Here is a 22,381-nt window from a genome sequence, read left to right on the forward strand (position 1 = left end):
GCATGCTATAGCGTGGTTGATAGAAGGACCGGCTTTGTGCCCGGGTTTAACACGCTTGTCTGTAATTAATTTTGCTCGTCAAACAATCGACAAGCTTCTACTTTAATCGCAAAAGAAAAAAGAAGAAAAGAAGAAAATAAATCGCGTTTATGTATGCCGTTCGAAAGCGGAATTGCCACGCGGTCTCGAGCATCGTTGCAATTGCGGCTACTTACGTACTTACTGCAACCACTAAAGCTCTCGTTGTACGCTTTTCTCTGGCATCTTTATCGCTGTATAATTTTCAAGTGACGAGAGCAAAGAACCAAGAGACGACGGTCGTTTTGTTAAAGAAATTTCGTGCGTATCGTTGGAACGAGTAGAAACCAAGTTATGCGGCTTGATGATAGTCGACCTGAGTCTTAGAACCGATCTCGTTCATGTAAAGTAGAAAAACGTGCCTTAATTACGCTTTGTTCGTGCTGTAAAGCCAAGATCAGCGAAGAAATAATGTTGGTTTTCGAATTTTTTGTTGAGAAGAAAAATGATCTCGTAAAGCGTCGAGCAAAGCGTTTTCTTTCTTTTTTGCTTTTGAAGTAGCCACGTTTTTGCCATGTTGATTGTCGTGTCCCGTAATTGAACAGTACCGTTTCTAGTAGAATAGATTCTCTTTATTTCACGGGGATGATGCTTGTACGGTAATAGCGTAATTCAAAGAGATGCACCGAAGCGGAAAAGCTCATAGCACGTAGAAAGACGAGAGGCAGACGGACGAAAAAAGAGATAAAAATCGAAAGAAGAGAAAAAAGGGGACTCTTGGCGCGCTTGGCAGCGTTCGCGCTCTATGTCGCTAAATCAGATGAATAGCTTCAATTAAGATACTTCCTCCGACGGATCACGTCTTTTTAGATGCCGTGGAAATTTTAAAAAACATGTTTTGCAGCTTCTTAATTAAAGGGGTTAGTATCAACGAAAGAAGTCACCCTATAGCGTGTTGATATTTGGCAAAGTCGTTTGAACCCTCGACGAACATTTTCGAAAGTATTTTCATGTTTTTTCACGTTCGTTATAATTTATATCGTGCAAACACCTCAGATGTCCGTTTGTTCGCTTGGCCACCGTTTTTAACGCCTTATGTTTATTTCCTCTAATGTGCGAACAAAAGCAGTTAAAACTCGAAGGAACAATACGAGGATGAAAACAAGCTTACGAAGTAGAGCTTTCTGCATAATCTTATGAACGCGGTATTTTGTGTAAATCTAAAATATTTTACATATTTAACTGGTTCTAGTATTTACGTATTTAACTCGTATTAGTATTTACATATTTAACTCGTATCGTTAGATGCTACGTTAAAAACATTTTTCTCTCGCTGCTTTGCCTCTTCCTTTCTTCTTATCGAACAGAATCGGATTCGTCGAGCTCTGTAATTCCGTACTTTATGTTCGTGACTTATTTTTACGATGTTATCGAACAAAATGTACGTGCTCTTACAGGCAAGCAATACAGACGAAAGAATATATCGTACGTTCCGCGAGACAAGTGGAAAAACATACCGAGCGAGGAAGACATTATAAACGATCGGTTTAGAAACGATAGAGGCTCGTTCTCGAAATCGCCTTACTAAATACAACTGTTATCAATTAACGAGATCGTACGCCGAAGTTAATTACTTTACGTTGAAATATTTCGTAAAATCTTGTCGGCTATCGAGGAATTATCTTTCGATTCTCACCGGTTACTTGTCCATCGATCCAATATGTTCGAAACGACTGTATAACTAACCAAAGTTCGCCGAGTTCGCAAGCTTTCCAAATCTGTACACGAATAACTTGGAAACTCGGAAGCTTTTTAAGTTGGAGACAAAAGACTCGGAAACTTAACAAATCTGACACGTCCTGACAAACCGTCCCAAGTTTTTAATCCTTTTAACCCTTAACCCATTTTTGGTGCACGAGGTTTATGTACGAAGCAATTTTCGTTCATAGGAAAAAGATACGTTCGCGAATATCGAAGTACTTGGTATAATTATTTATGACACGACACGTATAATATGTAAATGGAAATAGAAACGATTCCATGTAACGGCGAACGTATACATACGTACGCTTGCAGCAAATACGTATTGGATGTCGGAGGATGTATGTGTACGCCCTTCGTAGCGAAAGTCGTTAAATCGGCGTCTAAAATCACGCGAACGTGCGACCGCGTAGAAATTGTGAAAGATCGCGACGAGAGATAGGTTATCGGGTTTTGAAAAACCGAGTACACGTGTGCGTTCGTGCTAAATTCTTCTACACAAGAGAGTTTCAAGATTCGATTCATCACGCTTGTAAGAATTCTATGTAGGTCATCGAGCTTAATGCAGCGATCAATCATTCGCGCTGCGAACGAATTTGCTTTCGCCTTATCGCGTTATCGTTTGTCAAATTTCGCGATTTTTTTTGCATCGGTTGCTACGTTTGACAGCTACAGGGTTATCTTTTTACCTCTGGATGTTGATCGATGGGAATAGAGTAGCGCGATCGACGTTGCTTCTCCAACATGTGTTTCTACGTTGAATTCTCTTTTTTTCATTCCAAGTTACGTATCCATGGAAAAAGTAGATTTCCATAACCAGCTTCTCGATCCTCGAATGCAAGTAGCGCTGCTACTTGGCGACATACAGTGGCTACGACGAGTATTGGCACATCCTCTTGTCTTCCAACGAAGCGTTTCTTCTTTTATCAAGTTGTACGTTTCATTCTCAAATTTTCCTAGTCACACGGAAGCACTGGCAAATGATGGAAAGTACGATATACCTGCACCTAATTAATTAATACGTAAACGCTGTATGTAAACGCAATAGCGCGTCAATGCCTTCTGATTTAACAGGAATAGGACACTTATCGTGTCGCCTGTACAGCAGAGTACAAAGAAACTGGAAAACCCGTGTACGAGTAATTTCGTAATGTCCGATGACCTTATCGTTAAGTTATTCGCTCGTATCTCGCTTCAAATCCTTGCCAATTGCTTATAAAATCGGAGAGACGTCACCCTTCTGGATCCGCGCGCGATCCTCGTTTCTGCGAGAGGTTTCTTGCGCGCCTATTGCCGGAAAATCTAATCGTAGACGTCTCGCCGGAAACATCCGACGCCTATCAACAAAGAGACGCACGGATTTCGACCGTCAGTGATGGGATACTTTCGTTACCCTATGTTGCTAGGGTGAAAAGGAAGGACCGACGTTTCCTTCGAGCCGCAAAATTATTCCCGATAGCGGTAGCGAAGTTGAGAACGTTCCATCGTGGAACGAAATTGAAGGGGGCTAGGTTGGTGTGGGACAACGTACAGACCCGGTCACCCTTATCAAAACCGGTTTGAGAAGCAGACGCGAAAGGTCGGTTGATAAATCTTTAAGCAAATTCAAGCTGGAGGGATTGTCGATACGTTGGTACGGTGGAGAAACATCGTGGAAATGACGAGGGAGGCTTGATTCTCGCGGATGTCCCAAGGGTGAGATACAGACTAGAACGTAGCCGTAGAAGACGCGGATAAGGAAGAAAGATAGAGACAACGGTAGGGGATGAACGTGGCTGTGCGACTGTACGGAAAAGTATACAGTCGATTGGCCGCGAGTCTCGCTCGTGCCGGTCCTCCTCTGTGTTTTCATCCGAGCAAGAACCAAGGGAGAGGTCGATTGTGGAGTCGAGATTAAATTTGGAACGTTTCGTGTTATACGCTCGTGAAATTTAGAAAGGTAGGTATTCGCGCGAACGCGTTCCCAGGATGAAAGGAAATTTTCTCCGGGAACGAGAACGGTCAGCTGCGTATGCGAAAATTCCTCGAGCCTCCCGAATGAGATACACGAAACGAGACGAGAGCGTATCGTTCTATCACGATGTTCCAATAAATAAGCCGTAGGACGAACGACAAGCGCGTATCGTCGTACGAAAGTAGAATTTGTATGGTAGAAATTAGCGTTTATATTCGTTTAATTCGACGTATAAACTCGTGCGGTATATCGCGAGGTATCGAGGTACGCGAGGTAAGAGGCGCGCGTAATACAATAACGGGCCTTTCGCAACTTCGCTTTTCCGCTGAAATATGGAAGTAGCCTTTAATCTTTTAAATGGAACGCTGGTGTTACCTTGCAGAGTTATAAAGAATATGAAACGTTGACCGAGTAAGCGTCGGCTCGCGTAGCCTCGCGTTAACCGCTAAGATTTTTATAAATCTAATAAATTTGTTCCCAGTGAAAAATGTAATATTACTGCGGTAAAACGATGCTTAGACGATAGCCACGAAAGCGATACGTATTAGATACGATCGTTGGGCCGACGACAAAAATAAAGCGCGTCGTATCGGATCCAGTTTGATCTCTGGTTACGTCCGATGTGTCGTAATTTTATCAAACAGTTAATAATTTTCTATTTTTCCGACAATACCACCACTTCTTCTCAGCGTCAAACGCTACTCGATTTTCGCGCAATCGATGCTCCTCTTTAAATAACAAGACGTCTATTTAAATCCGAACAACGAATATTCCAATTACACGGTGGCTCGCGAAGGTATTCGAGCACCTGCCACAGCATTTTTTCACGAATATATTATACGTATATATTACACCGCATGAAATATCGTTAACATTAGCGAGACACGATTATCGTGATTATAATAGTAAAATTTGAAATATTCCGAATTTTGCAATCGAAAAACGTACGACACAATCCGCAAGAAATTTATTGCAAACATTCTCTTAGCGGTAAATTACCATACGGTATAAATATCTTTAAATATATATAATCACCTAATAAATTCTCTCCTTAAACATTATCATGGCTTACCACGATACAATGAACACAACTTGTTCAATAAAATTGTCGGTATCCGTACCAAATTTTACGGATATTACGCGATAGCCGTTGGATTTCGTTACAAAAGTAACGAGATCTCCAGGTATTTCCTGTAACGTACGCGTAAAAAGTTTGCAAGAGTGTTCACACGTGTTTCCCTCGTTCCCTGCTCTTTTTCGTTTTCGTCGAAACTACTGGCAAAAATTTATATTAATACCCGTAATTAGTCCAGTTTACCGGCTGTAAAACGTGCTGTTTGCGGGACCGAGAGAAGAGTCGGCGCGGGATAACAACGTTCTCGCCGTAATTTATATCGGGTTACGCGGTCAACGGTTGATAATAGGCAGCCGTGTTCTTTAAACGTTAATGCCGTGTCGGTCTCGCTCGATTCATATTCTCGCGAACATTGTGCTCGCTCGTTATTGTTGCACCTCGAATGGGCGCTTTTCATCGGCGTTGGCGGCATAATAAGCGATTAATCGCGCCACAGGTTCGCAGGTGGTGACTCGATGAGAAGCCGCCATCGACAGCGTCATTTCCTAACCCCATTGAATGTATCGAGAGCCGATTGAGAGGAATGGGGTTGCGCCGGGTGCCGATGGTGATTGGTGTGCGGTTGCACCGTTGCTTCTAACTTTCTGATCGAATGGCGGTTTGTAATGCTTGCGAAATGTTTATGGAGCTTCGTGGTACAACGATATATTTAGATATATACATAAATATATATGTATAAAGGAATAACGTTTTTCTACGGAGATTGAGTGCCAGAGGGGCGGAAACTGTCGAGCAATTTGATGAGAGGTGGCTACGGCCTTGGCGAACTAACGGTCCGCACAAAGCGACTTTGTGTAGGTGAAAATGATTTAATTTGCTTGGCGTTTAATGAATGACAAAGGCTGCAAATGAAATATTTCGTTCGAGGAGAGCATGACGCGGACGACGCTCTGCGTTTGGAAATTATGTAAGTTAGCCATACCTTCTCGTAGAGCAGATTATTAACGCCAACGTTGCTTAAAGCCTTTGCGAAACTAATGATTTCACGGAAACGCGAACAAGTTCGAAGAATCGCTGGCCAAAGCTTTTAGATTCTTTTTTTATTAAATCGACTTGGAGGTTTACGGGTGTGTCGTATAATTATAAGGTTCCTGATCCGTCGTCCACGAGCAATATGTATTTTTCGACGATTAAATTAACAAATAAGAATGCAGATCATCGGAATAGGTGTTCTTAGTTGATAAGAATAGGATTGATAATTGTTTGCGCGCGTCTAATATATCGTTAAATGAAATTGGAAAGATCTGTAGATTACGTTACATCTTGAAACCAGTCGCTTGATAAATACTGGGTTTTTAATTAAGGCAGCAGTTCTTCTTCGTTTGCATTTTACGAGATGATCGACGGCTTAACATTTCAACGAGCAACTCGCTGATAACTGTTTTAGCGCGTTAAATAATTACTTTGTCATAGAATACTTGCGACGATCCACCGTATCTTCGATTGTTGTACGTTGAATTCTCAATTTCACGGAACCTGATATATCTCCGATGGTTAAAATAGATAACGACTTTTGTTAGCGAATGTCGCTGCGTCCTGTCAATAATTCTATTTGCGTTATGCAGGGATATTTCGGTAAAGGGATGGCACATTTAAAAATTCTCCGCTTCTGCACAAACATTTCGTTGTTCTCTGTTCCACCGTAATCAAAATTTGACAACACAATATTTTTGTTAAAATATTCAACCGTATAAATTTGCGTATATTTTCGTTCTAGATTAATGCCTACTACAGATTTATCGAGTTACGTGTAAACTCGGAGAGCTAATGCTATTTATACGAAAAAGAATGGTCAACGGGTAAAATTTTACAAAAGAAGAAAAAAAATTTAGAAAACGAGTAAAAAAATAATTCGTAATACGTAATAGTAGTTTGAATCTCGTCGATATCAATTTACCAAGTTTACGAACTTGTGCTTTTCGCTGTATTAAGACGAACGCGTAACAGCTCTACTCGTCTCAACATGATCGAAAAATGAAATATCGAGGTTACGGGAATTGCCAAGGCAACTAGTTGGAAGTTGCTGAATTTCCCTGATTTCTATACATCGAACCGCGTATAAACGTACAGAGACGTGCAAATGCCATGATGTGTATGGCTGTAGGAAAGGAAATAGGCCATTCGAACAGACAGGCTAAGCATTGTACGACAGCGAATGCAAATCGTCGAGTGCTAATTTTATAGATACGTCTGAATAGAATGAACTTGATTCGAGACCGATTTTGCTGGCTCATAAGAGGACAGCTAATGAATTATTATTGCCACGACGCTACCTACTAATTCCGATGCGATCGAAGCAACGTACACAAGGACGTAGTAAGTTATTTTCGCTTGACCGATCGTGTTCGATCGCGAGAACTATAACCACGTTGAATTATGTCATAATATATACAGGTTAAACGTCGATTTTTGATCGCCGAACACGTCGAGTGTTTACGGCTGAAAGCTCGTTGAAAGTTTACCGTAGTCTGTCTGTACGCGCGCACTGTCGTGCACCCAAGGCACGCGCTTTTTTCCCATTGAAACGTATTTCCGATTATTTGTTTCCATTTTTGGGAAAACAACGAGGAGGTACAGCGATGTTTGATATACCCTGCCGGTTTGTTTGTAAATTCTAGCTTTTACGGGGGCAAAAAATGTATTGTTTACACGAGACCGAGAGCAGAAAATTTTTGAAAAAGCACTCATAGGTCGCGAGAAAATTTTAATACCGAATGAATAAAAAATGGTTGATCGATGTAGCTAGACTGAAACTTTTAAATTCTAAATTCTGCAAACGAAGCGTAAAACCGAAATATTTTCCATGTCTATCTTTATATCAGGTTGCATCGTATATTAACGGCTGTTAAATGGAAACGCGCACTTTCGCGATCAAACAATATCGAACACGGTTTCGAAATTTTCGAACGGTAGATACCGGCTTTTAGCGTGATGTAAAATGTTCGCTGTATCCGTGTCGTCGCTTTTATCTCCTACCTCGATGGACAATATGGAAAAAGTCTATACGTTTTTGCCAATTGAGATTCGATACTTGCTTTTCCAACGTTTAATTACGCGAATTAGACAACGATTTTGAAAGATAGCTTTCCGAGGTAAAATAGTCTCGGTAATAAAATCGGTAATTTATTACTTTAATGCAACTGTCCGTCAGTTTATCGATTTGATTTGATATTGTCAATCCTTTTTCACTCGCTCCTACCTCGAAAATCTCTTATCCGTTACGTTTCTATTTTCTTAGCACCGTTTCAAATTCGATCAGGTGGACAGGCGCCGATATTAAATTCACTCGATAAAACGCAAACGCGTTACCTGTCAGATTACCATTCGAAACTGGGAATATTAACACGAGTATGTGTATACAATACAACATGCTCGAGGCAATAAAATCAAACCGCTACCGACGGCCGCTCGATCCACCAAGCATACACTGGGGTGAGAATCAAAGGTCTACCTATTATCACCCCTTCTCTCTCTCTCTCTCTCTCTTTTGCTCTCTTTATTCGAACTTCCGAGGCAGTCAAATTAGTATGGGAAAACCGATGTACTAGAAGAGATCACACGAATCGTTGTGCTCCAAGGTGCAAGTAATTCGAGTTAAATAACGAAATAGCGTTAATTGAGTTAATTTGTAAGTAATTCCGTATTTTATCGTATTCTCGCATCGTGCTACCCTTGTATCCTTTAACCATCTTGTCTTTACGTTTTCACTTTACGCGTATCTGCGTTAGTTACGCTTGTTAACTAGTTACGTACCTTTTGTCAGCTATTTAAACCTTGATCGAATGTCGATGGCAATTTCTACCTTTTAAAAATAATATATATATGTCGGGTTTGTCGGGTTGACGTTAGTTTTAGGGGCGCGTTGCGTATCTTCTTTAGGACAAGTCATCGTAGTTGTTCAAAGAGGTTTACATTTACAATTATATGCACAAGTGTTGATTTAACAATTTAACGTGCTTATTAGACACTTTTAAAGCAAAGACAATGTTCTTAGGTTCAAACGAATCCACGGTCACCGGGATAACTCTTTGTACAATTGAATATGTCTTGACACTCAAAGTGACGTTAGCTGTGACGCACGGTATCTTTCAGACTCCCTCGCCAGACGTTAAGTGTAAACTCTCCAAGGTGTTCATAAGAATAAAAGACTGACACGATCACACTTGTCATTTGATATTTTGATCGGGGTTATCAACAAAATTCCAGGCGCCGTTACTAGGCAGACCCGCGTAGAGCAGTCGTTGCTCCTGCCTCGGGGCTTGTTTGTTAATACAGCGTATGTCCCTCGATATTGGTACTTCTACTGTTAAGTAAAACGTTCATCCTGTGACCGTGGCTACGTTCGGTGACCAGTTGTGTCACCTTGACCCTAAGCCCACTGTTATAATACTATAATGAACAGCTATAGTGAACAGTTTAGACCAAAGTATTGGGCATCTTCCCAAAATTCCAAAAGAAAGGCCCGTTGTACCTACATCTCCGACATATATATATGAAGTATCGTGGACGAGGGGCCTGGGGGGTGTCATGCGAATTATAAACAAACGATTGCTGAGTATGTGTGTGGTAGGGCTAAGACGAGAGATACAAGGCTAAGACAAAAGACAAGGGGCTGCTGAGGGACGATAAACGAATTAACAGGAGTATGAGTTGAGAAGCCAGAGAGTGCGGATTGCGTTGTTGAGAGAGAGTTAAATCTGTGTTGACGAGAATTGTTAATTAATGATCTAATTGTCTTAATTATAATACGTTGTTACGATTAGTTCATGTTAAATAACCATTGTTTTCTGTTTAATTAACATCTGTTTAATCCATTTCTTATTAATAAACTAATTATAATAGTTTACGATATTACATATATATATATAAAAATCTGTCGTCGTAACAAGACCAGTCCGGAACCTTCTCTCCGTAGCGGGTTTTTGAAAATTTTCCCTCGCATCATGTCCTGTCTAATTCCTTGTCTTATTATACCAATACTTCGTAGTATCACGTATAGTTCGGAGTTCTTTCTAGTTTGCAGCATAAGAATCTCTAAAATCTCTGTTCCGCAACAGGCGCGTGCCTCAACCAAAAATAAATCACAACAGTGGAAAATATGGAACAAGAGAAAACTGTCGTGTTTCACTGACAAGAATCGTCTTGCAACATTTAATTTCACCCTGGAAATCTCCCGGAACAATTAAACGTACGAAGACGCCAAGTTGCGTCACGTAACGCCATCGTCTCGACGCAATCGCGAGCCTAATACCAATCGAGCAATAGCCAACCCGTGTGTACGTTGAAAGAATAACGAAAGACGTTGCCGTGCGAATCGAGGCTACTCGCGATCGAGATATTAGAAGATAAAGACGAAGACGTTGGATTTTTTAAGCGTCTAAGGAGTGGTGTTCTTGGAAGTTTCTCGTCGACACAGGTGGACGGGGTGAATTCCATTGACCTCGATTTCATAGCACACACGAGGGTCCCTTAATCACCCTTGACCCCTTTCCTCAACGAAATTGTGCATACAACCTTTTCCAATCTTCCGCATCTACAGCCACAATGGATCTTTAGAGGAGCTGCCGGCATCCCTTGAGCGTTACTTTAGAGCCAGCTTGGCGCTAGTTATACGTTCAACCTTCGTTCCGATCGAAATGCTTCTGACAGCTTCTGACACCTTCCCTGGTAACGACGTTAGGCCGTATCCCCGTGAAATGACCGCGAAACCGAATGATCGGAACTTTGCTTGACTAGGGGGATCGAGAGAGTTATTCACGGACTGGACGTGTAGTTTACGTCTATCAAGATCGCCTGTAATACGTATCGGGTCGTCGTATAAATAATGCTAATCTTGCGAAGGGGTGCTCGATGAATTTATCAGCGTCAACCAGGACAGTTCCTTGTGCGCAGAGCGTGACATATAACTGGGCGAACCAGCATCTCTTATAAGTAGACTGATTTTTATGCATTTATGGGAAATTGAAAGACAGAAGACACAGAGAAAGAGAGAGAGCTCGTAATACGCCAAAAAATATATAACGTAGTAAACTACGCATCGATAATATTTATAAAGTAGATAGAAAGTAGATCAGCGAGAAATCTGTGTTTCAGTTTCCGTTTCTTTAATCGTATTCATAAAAATTCATAAAAAGTTTGTTGAAAACTCCGCTAGAGTCACAAAGTTGGAATATAACTTCAAGAGCAGATAGGAACGTAGCTTCGTGCGGATATGATAGACACCCTATAGAGAGGGGACAATTTTGTTCGAAGAGGTCGAACATGAAATGGAAGTTGTGTCAAGGCTGTCGTTATCGTACGATGTTGTATATCGTCCGGGTGTAGATTCAGAGAATCAATGGATACTATCGGACGTGCCTGGAAATCAGAATTTTGGCCTATATGGCCGTTTGTCGTAAAGACAGATCCCCTACGATTAGACTTCAGCGATGCCTGCCTCATATCAAGTACATATTACGTCTCTTATGCTAAGTTATCGTAAAGTAAGATTCCGTTTATCCAAAATCGTGGAAGGACAAACCTATTCGAATAACAAGATGTCTTGGATAACAGGAGTTCGCTAATTCTCTCTTCCACCTCTGTCCCTTCGGATAACAAGAGCTGATGTTCGTATTACTGGATTTCAATTAATCTGTTCGTGCGTGTTGCTTCTCGCGATATAGAATGCCATAAGATCGATCAGACGTTGAATTTCGCCATGCGACTGATTACTTTCTTAAACGAAGATCGAAACGAACGCATCGATCTTTCTTCAAAAATATTAAAATTCGTGCTTACCCGCAATTTTGTTAAGTGGAAATCGTTGTTTCCTTGCACGTATAACGGCCAATGCTTCAAGTTTTCAAGTAAAATATTCGTTTCGTATTAATACATCGCCGTGGTAAACACGTCTTCGGCAGCTGAGCAAATATTCATAGAAGTTAGCATGTATAGAGTGAACGTTCTTGTGCATCGAGTACAACGAAACAAGTTCGCATAACTGGTGCATGGTGCAGTGTGAGCCTGGATGGCGAGAGCTCAGCAACATGTTCGGTAAAGCAGGTACTGTAGCAAAATTTGTTTGAATAAGCCGAGTTTGGACAAATGGACTTCTATCGTACAACGCATATGTAATGACAACTTACGAGATATTTCTAACCCAGTTTACGCATAATTTCACATGGCAATGTAATTTACGCGTATACTTAGCCGCTTTGGAGTGCTTCGAAAGAAAATTAACGACGACTAGCGTACGAAGTGAAATTTGAAGAAAGACAGTTCTCCTTTGACTATCTTTGAACGTTGATTCGGAATGATCGTCAAAAGGCACGCACGCTTTGGAAATACGTACGATGGCTACATACGAGTTTCTGTTTCATGAAAATTTCGTTTGCGCGTGAAACATTTTTCCTTCTATTTTCGAGCGCGGACTATTTTTTTTTTACACAAGGTTTTCTTTTTCTTCCTTTTTCCCTTTTGCGATGGAAAAGAGAGAACGTATAAATGTACATTTTCCAGAAACCTTTTAGGTCGACGTACGACGTCGATTTTTATTTACACACGCGCGACGTACGATACTTTGCTTTCGAAAAAAGGCCCCGAGCTTTCTACAGTTTCGGAGATCGTTGCAAACATCGCTTTCTATTCTGCCGGGAAATTAGCTGGAAACAAGGTCTCGTCGAAAATCGACGTTTATTATGCAACAACCTAATATAATCGTACTTCGATATTTAACGCGATTAGCTGTTATCTCATTTTGAAGTCGAACGATATTAAAATCATGTCTACTAATTGAGTTACAACTTAAATTATACAATCTGAAACTTTGGATAATAACAGTAATCAATGCTTCTGTGGAAATTGTAATTTATGCATTACGAAGTAACGAGCAACATATTTTACGGATTAGCTTACTGCACGATGTACCGCCATAGCTGTTGCTGAATAACAGCTGAAAATCTTGTAAAATATAGCTTGCATAAAATGTAGTATTACATGAGTATTTTTCATAAAGCATGATCCGTGTTAGCCTCGTGCTTTTTCTGAAGCGTGCAATTTTAAATAATCACATAGCGAAGCTACGTGTCCCAGAACTCGTCCGAAATTAAAAATCTGCATCGTATTCTCGTGTTACTAATGATTGCTGCGGTATAAGTACATAGACGTTTTACTAACACGTAAAATACGAATACGTAATCGCTTTCGGTTACGGTTTATTTGCGTTGAAATTGTAAATTGCGCGATGTAGGTTACCGGTTCGATGACGCTTTCATAGACATCGTACAAGTGAAATACAACTCGGTAGCAGGATATTGTCAAATGTACAAAAATTCTGTTGCTGTTTCGTAGCAGCAACATTCTACATTTTTATTAAAAACCTTTAAGTGTTCTACGCGTTACTATCATCGATCAGTTATCGAGAAACTTGCTATGGAAAATTGTTTGGTTTTCGATAGTTCCACCGATGAATGAGTGTTTTTTACACTATTTCAGATGTAAAAATATCGAATATCGCGTAAACATGTTTGAAACGGATATTACTTGGTCTAATGGGTGAAATTTTAATAAGAACGAAAGATCTTTCTTCTTACTTCTTTTTCAGATAACTCTGTCATCGATTTGGTATTTTATTTGTTTATTCATTTTTACGCAGTCCCTCCCTTGCAGGTTTAGGCGAACTTGCAAATTCACAGTATATCGCGTACTTTAATTCTCTGATACTCGCTTGAAATTTACGTTCCACTTCGCATACAAAAATAAAATATACTATTTTAAACAACAATTTTTTCCTCTTATTTTTAGTACAATATCGCAAGTGTCTAGGAAATCGTAGCGATCGTTACACGAACATTCTCTGTATCAAACGTGATATACAATTAATTTAGTTTATTAGATTTTATCCAATATATCGATGGTTTTTAAATAGCGCGGGGAGAAACACGTAATTGCCTTGCGAATTAATCGGATAACAGAAAGTAGATAAACCTGTGGAATTAATAGAAAGCCACGAGTAGGAAACGAGACATGGCGTGATCCAAGTTTCTCGTTAAGGTCGTTTCATTCGTTCGCCAGGAAAGATAGAGCGGTTAAACGTATAACTTTAGCCACGGCCAATACAGACCTAATGAAACCGGGAATCCCTGATGGCGGATAAATAGCATCGACATTGTTCAATTTACTCGTAACGTGGCCTCTCGTTAATCGTCTGGAATTTCGATCGATTTGCGACAAAATTCGGCAATCAACCGGTTTCAAAATTGTTGCTCGCTTCGTTCGAACTCTTTGCTACCTTAGAATCACCGGATCTCGATCATGCGAAATATCATAATTAATTACGAGATGACCGGACAATCGAATAAGTCAAACTATGACTATGTTTCGCAACGTATTACATTTTGATCTTCGTTTCTTTTTTCCAATCCGTTTTCCAATTCCTCTGTGTTCCGTTAAGTTACAATTTTTTAAAGAATCACTCCTGTTCCGCAGTCTTCGAACGTATTACTCGAACTTTATAGAGTTCGTCTAAGAGTGCAGGATTTGTAGTTTAAGTACTTTGAGCTACTTACTTTGTGATATCTCGAGGTACTTGGCTTCGCTGCGCGCGTAATCACCGATTCGTGTATGCATTCCTCGAGTGTACCACCGAGTCGCATATTTCGAATTACTGATGGCTTGGCGTCGAGTTATACGGGTATTATACAGTGTATATCAGGTATTTGACATATGCTCTTTCGCAACACGACGCGTAACATCAAACGTATGTACATACTGTTTAGATTATGATGTTGCCTGTTTTACCTTAAAGCACATTATAAGGCCAAGCTGAATAGTTTACAAAGACGTATTTATGATTCTTTACGTCTAGATCGTGTTTTTAATAGTACGTTGCGCTTCGTGAATATTTTTACCGTGAAACTGTCCATTTCCTTATAGGAAAATGTTTCTTCTTCGGGTTACATGTTAACAAGATTGAAACCCGAAGAATCACATATACGTCATCTAATAATACTTTACTTATAAGCGAAAGCTTACAATCTAAGATCTTTTACGATGTTCGTCGGTAAAATATAATTTAATAACGCGACGGTAAAAGCCAAGTCGATTTTCGTGGACCAACAAGTTCACGTTTCACAGACAAATACAATGAAACGTTCGTTTGACAATTCATGTAGCCGAAAAGTCTGTCGGTTTAATAAAAAGGAACGCCGTTTGCGGAGGTTTACGAGGTTAATCTCTTCCACGTTAAACGTTCCCGTAACATCGTCAGAACCACTCTTTCTCGTTGGACTTTTCTCTTCTGTTGTAATATTAAGAACGTTTATGGCGATACCCGATGCAGATGGAGAAAAATCTCGCGCGATTCTTCTTTTAGATTTGCTCTCTTTCTCATCGAGTTTCTTTTCCGCTTTCACTGTAACGCGCTCGTCATAAACTCCCGTCGGTTGTATGTATGTTGTTGTTGTGTGTCTCGTCGCTGAGTGAGCAGAGCGTGTTGTCCCATTTTTATGCAAGTTGATTCAAAATCTAAAAGGTACACAGTGCAAACCTTTGTGATATGTTGAATACCAAAGTACAAAGAGAATTTGTAATAAAAAGAAGAATGTTAAAGTTATTTTATGTTTTTGAATACAAAGTGGCGAATTTGGTTGAGAATGCCTGGTTTCGGGAGAATAGCATCGAAGGTCTATTTGTGGGTTCCATCGACACGCGTGTATCGATCTGCTGTTTCGATTTTCAATCGAGCGATCATGAAACATTTAACAGCAAATAAAAACAGAATAGCAATATAAAGAAATGATATTTATATGAGAAAGAAAGTATAGCTTACTAATATATTAGCGATTTTTTAAAACATGCGTGCAATTTAAAGTTTACAGTCTACATCAAATGGTAAAGTTTCATTAAAAGTAGAAGACATAGAAAATAAAGGTCTAGAAATGGAGTCCTGAGACTATTGAACGGGATTATATTTATGATTCAATCGGATTTTTATTACGCAATACGCTTCGCTTTGTTCTAACGTTTCGTTTCGCTTTGTCAGGGCAGACCTGAAAATTAATTCCAACGAACCACAAATATGTCATCTAATCATCTTTCTTTATTAGTAAACGTTTCAAATTTGGTCCACTTTAGATAACAACGCACATAGTGGAGATGACACTTTGATTTTCGCGCCGTTCGTGAGCGCGTCGGTTCGCAGCGCCTCGTGCGGTAAAATATTGCATTCTTCCTTGTAACAATGCGTGGCGCGTTTCCACATTGAATAACCTAAGTGTTGTGTCTGTCGAAATGTCATTAATAATCATCAAAATATATCGTGTTTTCGCTTCATTTTCTACCAGTATATCAATAATAACAGTGAGCGTCGGAACATGGTGGAATTCCTTAAGAAACCGTACAGTGTCTTGAATTATCGTGCAATGAAAAGTGGCTGGTTCTATGAACGTTTTTGTAAACGTTACGACGCGTTTTCCAAAGCTGTTTTTTCACAGGAATTGTTAATTTTCAAGTGAGTAAGCTCATTTTTGTATTGTTATAACATCGTTATTGTTACGCGTTCGACTGTCATTATTTTCCTAGACAATGGCTTACATATCGAGATAATCGTGTTTAACGATAGTATCGAGGAATACGAATACGAATATCTTTAGGTAAATAAACAATTCGGGACGCATATACAGTTGTTTACGAAGGGATTCGTACGCTTACCATAGTAAACCTTTACGTGTATATCGTGCGTATTACATAAAACACTTATGTGACTGCTATTATGACAAAATTCGACCACAATCTGACAATATATATATATATATATATATATATATATATATATATATATATATATATATATATATATATATATATATATATATACAGAAGTTACAAGATATTTATTCCAAACTTGTATTTAAGTAAAGAACCAATATATAGTATGAATAATTGCTTTATATAATAACTGTTAAAGATATTGAAGCATACTCCAATTGAATACTGACATTCAACGATATTATGGATGGTTGCTTGTTTTTATTTTTGCGATCTCTACAAAATATATCAAAATCGTTAAAAATTTTATCAATATAATTTACCGACAGTCGCTATAGTGTCAATAAAATTTTGAATTTTATTCATAAAGAGTTCAAATAGTTTCGTTCTCCACGATAAATGCGCAGTGAATGTATCCAATATTTGTCATATCGGTAGAAATTAAAGAAATATTTGTATAGGTGATAGAGCTCTCGCAGGGCGCGCTGTATAATCTAATTTATGGACAAAGGATAGTCTGTGCTATCATTTGTCGTGACTTGAATGTTAACGAAGAAGTGAAATATTCGTCACGAAAAGTTCACTGCGGCGCAAGGCTAATCAGTTTGTTTCTGTGCGTGATTACAGATTTCTGGGTATAAAAATCAGCTTGCATGGACCTTGACTAGCCGGCCTTAATGCGAGGACTGCAGGTATTCAGTGCACCGAGAGAGGGTGAGTTTATTATTTATCGATCGTTCAATTTCTTTCTTCACCGATTACAAATATAATACGAGGCAGAAATTGAACTGGGCGAGCGATTAAAAGTAAAAAAAAAAAAAAAAAAAAAAAAGAAATAAAACAAAAGATATAACGTATAAACCGAAGTTCGATTAATAGTTCGTCGGAAATCGTTCGATGGATCGTAGGAACTTAATCACCAACTCCATCAACACATATTTAAAATGTTTTGCAGAATAATTTTGTTCGATGAATGTACTCGATCGTTACAACTTTTATCGAGTTTGAATCGTATTATGGTAGCTTTATCGCAATATTATCTGGCATTCCCTGTAATTTTACCGAAGCATTCTGAATACGTCTCGTTCAATAGAAAAAAATCAACGTTCTATATTTATCGATAGATTGCGGATTTTTCTGCACTTGCAATGAATTTAAAGACGCAAGAATATATAGATCCATTTTTTAATTCTGTCCATAAAAATATGAAATTGCGTAAAAGTTCACAATCTCTGCGCGTCGTATGTAGAATTTTAGTAGGAAACACGCTGTTCGAATAATAGAACGGCCGCGTTAGACGATTCTATTAAACGAAAGTGAATTTCCTATTAAATCAATTGAAGCCGTAAACGACCGAAATTATAAAATAGCGTAATTAAAGTTTGCCCCGTGAGAAATTGAGGAAGTCGTATTTATTTCTCTTCATATCTACTGTACAAATACCACGTTGCAGTAGTTAAATACCGTTCATTAAGTCATAAGTAGCCTGTGAAAGTGAATGGTTAACAAGCTACTAAAACTTTCCGAACATAGTTCTCGTACATCCTTGTTTGATTCGTGTGATAAATTGTAGAGAGTTTAGTGGTTAGTTATCCGTATAGAGTTAAAGAGATGGATCGGTTCGTTAATTTTAGTAAATACAACGAGTGTATACGTATTGGAAATAAATATCGACTCCGTAGGACGAAAGGTAGACAAAAATCGACGTAATCTCTTAATATTTTCGTCTCGTAAAAAGAATTCTCCTTTTGAAAAATTGCAACTTGCCTTGGAAACGTTCGGCGGTTTCGTATTTGTACCGATAGCACGTACTTATTTTCCCAGCGGTCCGTACCCTTTCTTACACTGTGATATTAAAATGGAGAAATATCCTTACAGCCGGAGAAAAAGAAAAGACGTTGCCGTTCTTTTCTTAGATTATGTGTCAGAAAGAAATCACGTCTATGAAACTGTTGGTTTTCTAGCGAGCTCGTCCACTAGAAGTACGTACTAAGCCGAAACAATCGATTCAAATCCCCTAGTGACGTAGCAATCTTCTTCGTGATACTTTTGTGGACTAACGCTTCCGTTGCGGACGGTAATTGTATGAAATCGCGGGAGAAATTACGGGAATCGTACATTCAACGCGCAACCTACTGAATATTACATCAGTTCCGGAATCTGGCGATGGTATTCAGTGATCTTTTCCACGCTGTTTAACAACTTCTGGATATTTTTACTGACAAATCGCACGGTATCCTCGTGCGTACTCTTTATAGATCGATAAACGTCCGAAGGACATTTAGTGGAGAATTATTTTATCGATTACGTATACCATCGGGGACAAGAATAATTGGACAGTGGAAAGTTTGGCAACACGTATCGATGAAATTGCGCTGAATACGACTCGGTTACAAAAATTTGGATGTTAATTTCAATTCTTTATTAAATAATTTATGCACTGCAGTATGTAAGAAATAAAGTGTTAAAGTGTCCCTGATTGCATCTATTTCATTGTAATTTTCACATTAATATTGGCAGACAATATAACGAAGGAAACGTTTAATAGCGATTATAAATCGCAAATTAGTATCTAGAATGATTCATTAAACATTTGCAAACATATTTTAAACAGATAAATGATATCACGACGATTTAGATCTTCTCTATAATTTAGTAGGTTAAAGAGACGGCCTTGATCGATTGGTATAAAACTGTCACGAGCTATCTGGATAATGCCAAACTTGAAAAATATTTCTTCTAAATTAATTAAAGTTACTTGATTGGATCTACATCCTTGAACTATAAGAATCGTTCCGTCATTTTCAAAGTAATGAGCGGCTCGGTGAACAGAAATGACAAAAAAAGAAACGTGCCCTTAAGAACGCTTCTTTCGTGCTTTATCCTCTTTCAATTTCCTTTCAAATGTAAAAATATCGGACACTCTAGTTTAATAATTTCCGACGTTAACCGCGTATTTAAATATTCGTCTAACTATGCAGATCTAATTCCCTATTTGTTAAAACGTTTCCTGAAATAGATTGTTATACGACGTAATATCAGTTTGTTTATGTAATTCAAGATGGGTCGGATAAGATTATCAATTAACGTTCTTAAAGCAGAAAAATAAAGGAAGTGGGATACTCTTAAAAACAGTTACATCGGTAAAACTGTTTACGTGAAAATGAGATCGGCACAATAACACACATTCAATGGAAATGTTAAAATTATAATCAAAATTGTAATTACAACGCTGAACCGCAATGGTAATTACATTTCACTGGCGTAAGCTGATTACATTTCAAAACACAGCGACACGAAGAAGTGAAAGTAATAAAGGGCAAAGTATGTACTTAAACGTAATGAATTCTCATACAATTTCGTGTTTCTCCCTGGTTCATATCGCCATCATAACGACGCGTATTACATTTCTATTATTAATATCGTGCTTTTTATCTCCTCTCGAAAGTTTCGCTTGCTTCTTTCAGTAAAAAATATTATTTAACTTGAATCGTCGAGTTGCTCGAGTAATTATACTATTTTGACGTTCGTAATACCCTTTCTACGTTAAACAGAGAAGTTGAAGTGGATAATTACAGTTTGAATCATTTTTGAAATACGTGTTTGTCACCTTTTTCTTTTCAGCGGTACAACTCCATTACGCCTTCGGTGCTCCGGAATAACGAAAGCAATTTAAAAATGTCAACGCGATCGTGAAATTTCCAGAAACGAAAGGTTCTATTAAACATTCCCTTTGTCATTAGAAATTAAACTGTTACTTCACAGACCGTTTTACTTATCACATATTCGTTGATCACGGTACAATTTTAAATTGTAGTCCACCTACCTTAAACGATACTTTTAAACGATAGTCCGTTTAAACGATACTTTTGCCGACTAGTTGAATTCGCTTGCGCTTATCGAGTCCGACTGTAAGTATTAGGTTGTCCGGAAAGTGTCTTTCTTTTACAGACACGTCTTTTACACCAAAAACGCACTTTTATACAAACATGAAACCTAATCTGTCGAACGTTGCGATCTTTAGTTTGATAGAGTAAAATGGATCATACGTAATTCGATAAAATAATATAAAACGGGAAATGTTGCGCATCCGTTATTTCCTTATGAAACGAAAGAAACTTTTCCGACGACCTAATATACAACGATAAAAAAAAAAAAAAAAAACAGATCCACTCGACAGTGAAAAGTATTCTACGAGTAGACTGCAAATCAGTTACTATGAATATATCATTGAGAGTAGTTGGATTGGTTTCCGACGATCCCAACTTAGATGCAAGGATACGACGACGAAGGCAAATCGATGGAGGAGTTAGGCTCAAAGTAGAATAGCTCCGTGTTTATCGCGACGTGTTCTGCATCTTTAACCGTCCCATCCTACAGACATTCGCATTATGTCGCGATCTCTTCTTCGGTCGATGATCAATTTCTAACTGTTCGGTGAGTTTGCGAACTTTGAACGATATCAACGCGCAAGAGAGGGTCGATTAACGAGTTCTAACGTGATCGTGATTTTGTCGAATGTTTATTTCGAAGCGTGTCTCGTTCTCTGAGCGTCTGGCGCTTACGTTCTAGGTGTCAGTCTAGGGGGTGTGCTTTCGTCAACGTTTTCTACGAGGTAGGAATCTGTGTCTCTCCAATTATGCGACTGTCGAAACGTTGTGAGCATCTCGCAACGGTGCGTTACGTGCGTATCAAGTCGTAGTGAAGTTTATCGAACGGACCCATCGAGCGCTTAAAAAACTAATTAATTTGTCGACGTGGTCCGAGTTGTAAACTTTGTAACGTGCAATGTGGAAAAATTCCAACTTCTCGAAAATAGTACGCTGTCCGTATCGTAAACTCGGGATAATCTTATATCCTAAAGATATTATGGTCCGTAAAAGTGGATTGTTTTCGCGTTTGTGCAGCTGGTTGGCTCGGCCTATTCGTCGAAAACGATCGAAATATTCGAAATTGGGTCATTATTCCCGACGATGGCCAGTGGCCGATGTTTGGTAATTCTTGTCGTGGAATTGTAGCCGATAGAAACGTGACATTTAGATGGTGGCTCGTATCCAGGCCAATCACGCTTCGCAGAGGAATTAACTTGGTTTCAAGAACACCCTTTCTTTCTCGTCCTCCACAGTTGCTCTCTCTTTGCTCTCTCGCTTTTTCCTTTCCTACGATTCGCGATGAATTCCCGAAAGACAGGAGAAACGAGAATAGCTAGACAGTCAGCCAGCCCGAACTTCTCCACGAAACATTGGTTGGCAAGGAGCAGCCTCGAATTGGAACGACTCGGCTGCTGATAATGACCGTCGTCGTACATCTTCTTGCTTTCGTTTTTTCCCAACTTTCTACCTACGAGTCGTCGTCTATCGACTCAGCCTCAGTGGGACGGGTTTAACGAAAGAACCAGATAAGATTGATTTTCGAAGATCCGCTCTTGGCTAGCATTTTCACGATGACGAATTTCCGATTGGTCGTGTCGTCTTCGATTTCACTTCGACGTGTACAATGAGCCCTGGAAATACGCAACTCTTTTACGTCTTCGATTGCCATATTCGAAAGATCGATATTTTCGGTTACGATCTTAATTTGCAAATTCTTACTAGCGACGATACATTGGGTTGGCAACTAAGTAATTGCGGAATTTGTCAATATCACCTAATGATAAAATCCGCAATCACTTAGTTGCCAACTCAATACAAATGCAACAGCGGACGAAAGAAAGTTTAATACTTTGACTGCCACGTCGGTCATATGTGACCGCGGCAGACCTCACAAAG

At 39.1% G+C, this 22,381-nt stretch overlaps 1 protein-coding gene across 2 annotated transcripts in view; it reads left to right on the plus strand.

The window, feature by feature from the left end:
• Positions 1-22,381, plus strand: part of LOC117235479 (heparan sulfate glucosamine 3-O-sulfotransferase 5) — a 150,167-nt gene that overhangs the window by 57,154 nt on the left and 70,632 nt on the right. For both annotated transcript variants that reach the window (XM_033497533.1, XM_033497532.1), the window contains one exon: positions 17,241-17,327. The gene's annotated coding sequence lies outside the window, so the exon portion shown is untranslated. The remainder of the gene's footprint in view (positions 1-17,240; positions 17,328-22,381) is intronic.

Source organism: Bombus vosnesenskii, unplaced genomic scaffold (genome assembly GCF_011952255.1).
Source record: "Bombus vosnesenskii isolate JDL3184/JDL3185 unplaced genomic scaffold, Bvos_JDL3184-5_v1.1 scf7180000013316, whole genome shotgun sequence".
Classification (NCBI taxonomy): Eukaryota; Metazoa; Arthropoda; class Insecta; order Hymenoptera; family Apidae; genus Bombus; species Bombus vosnesenskii.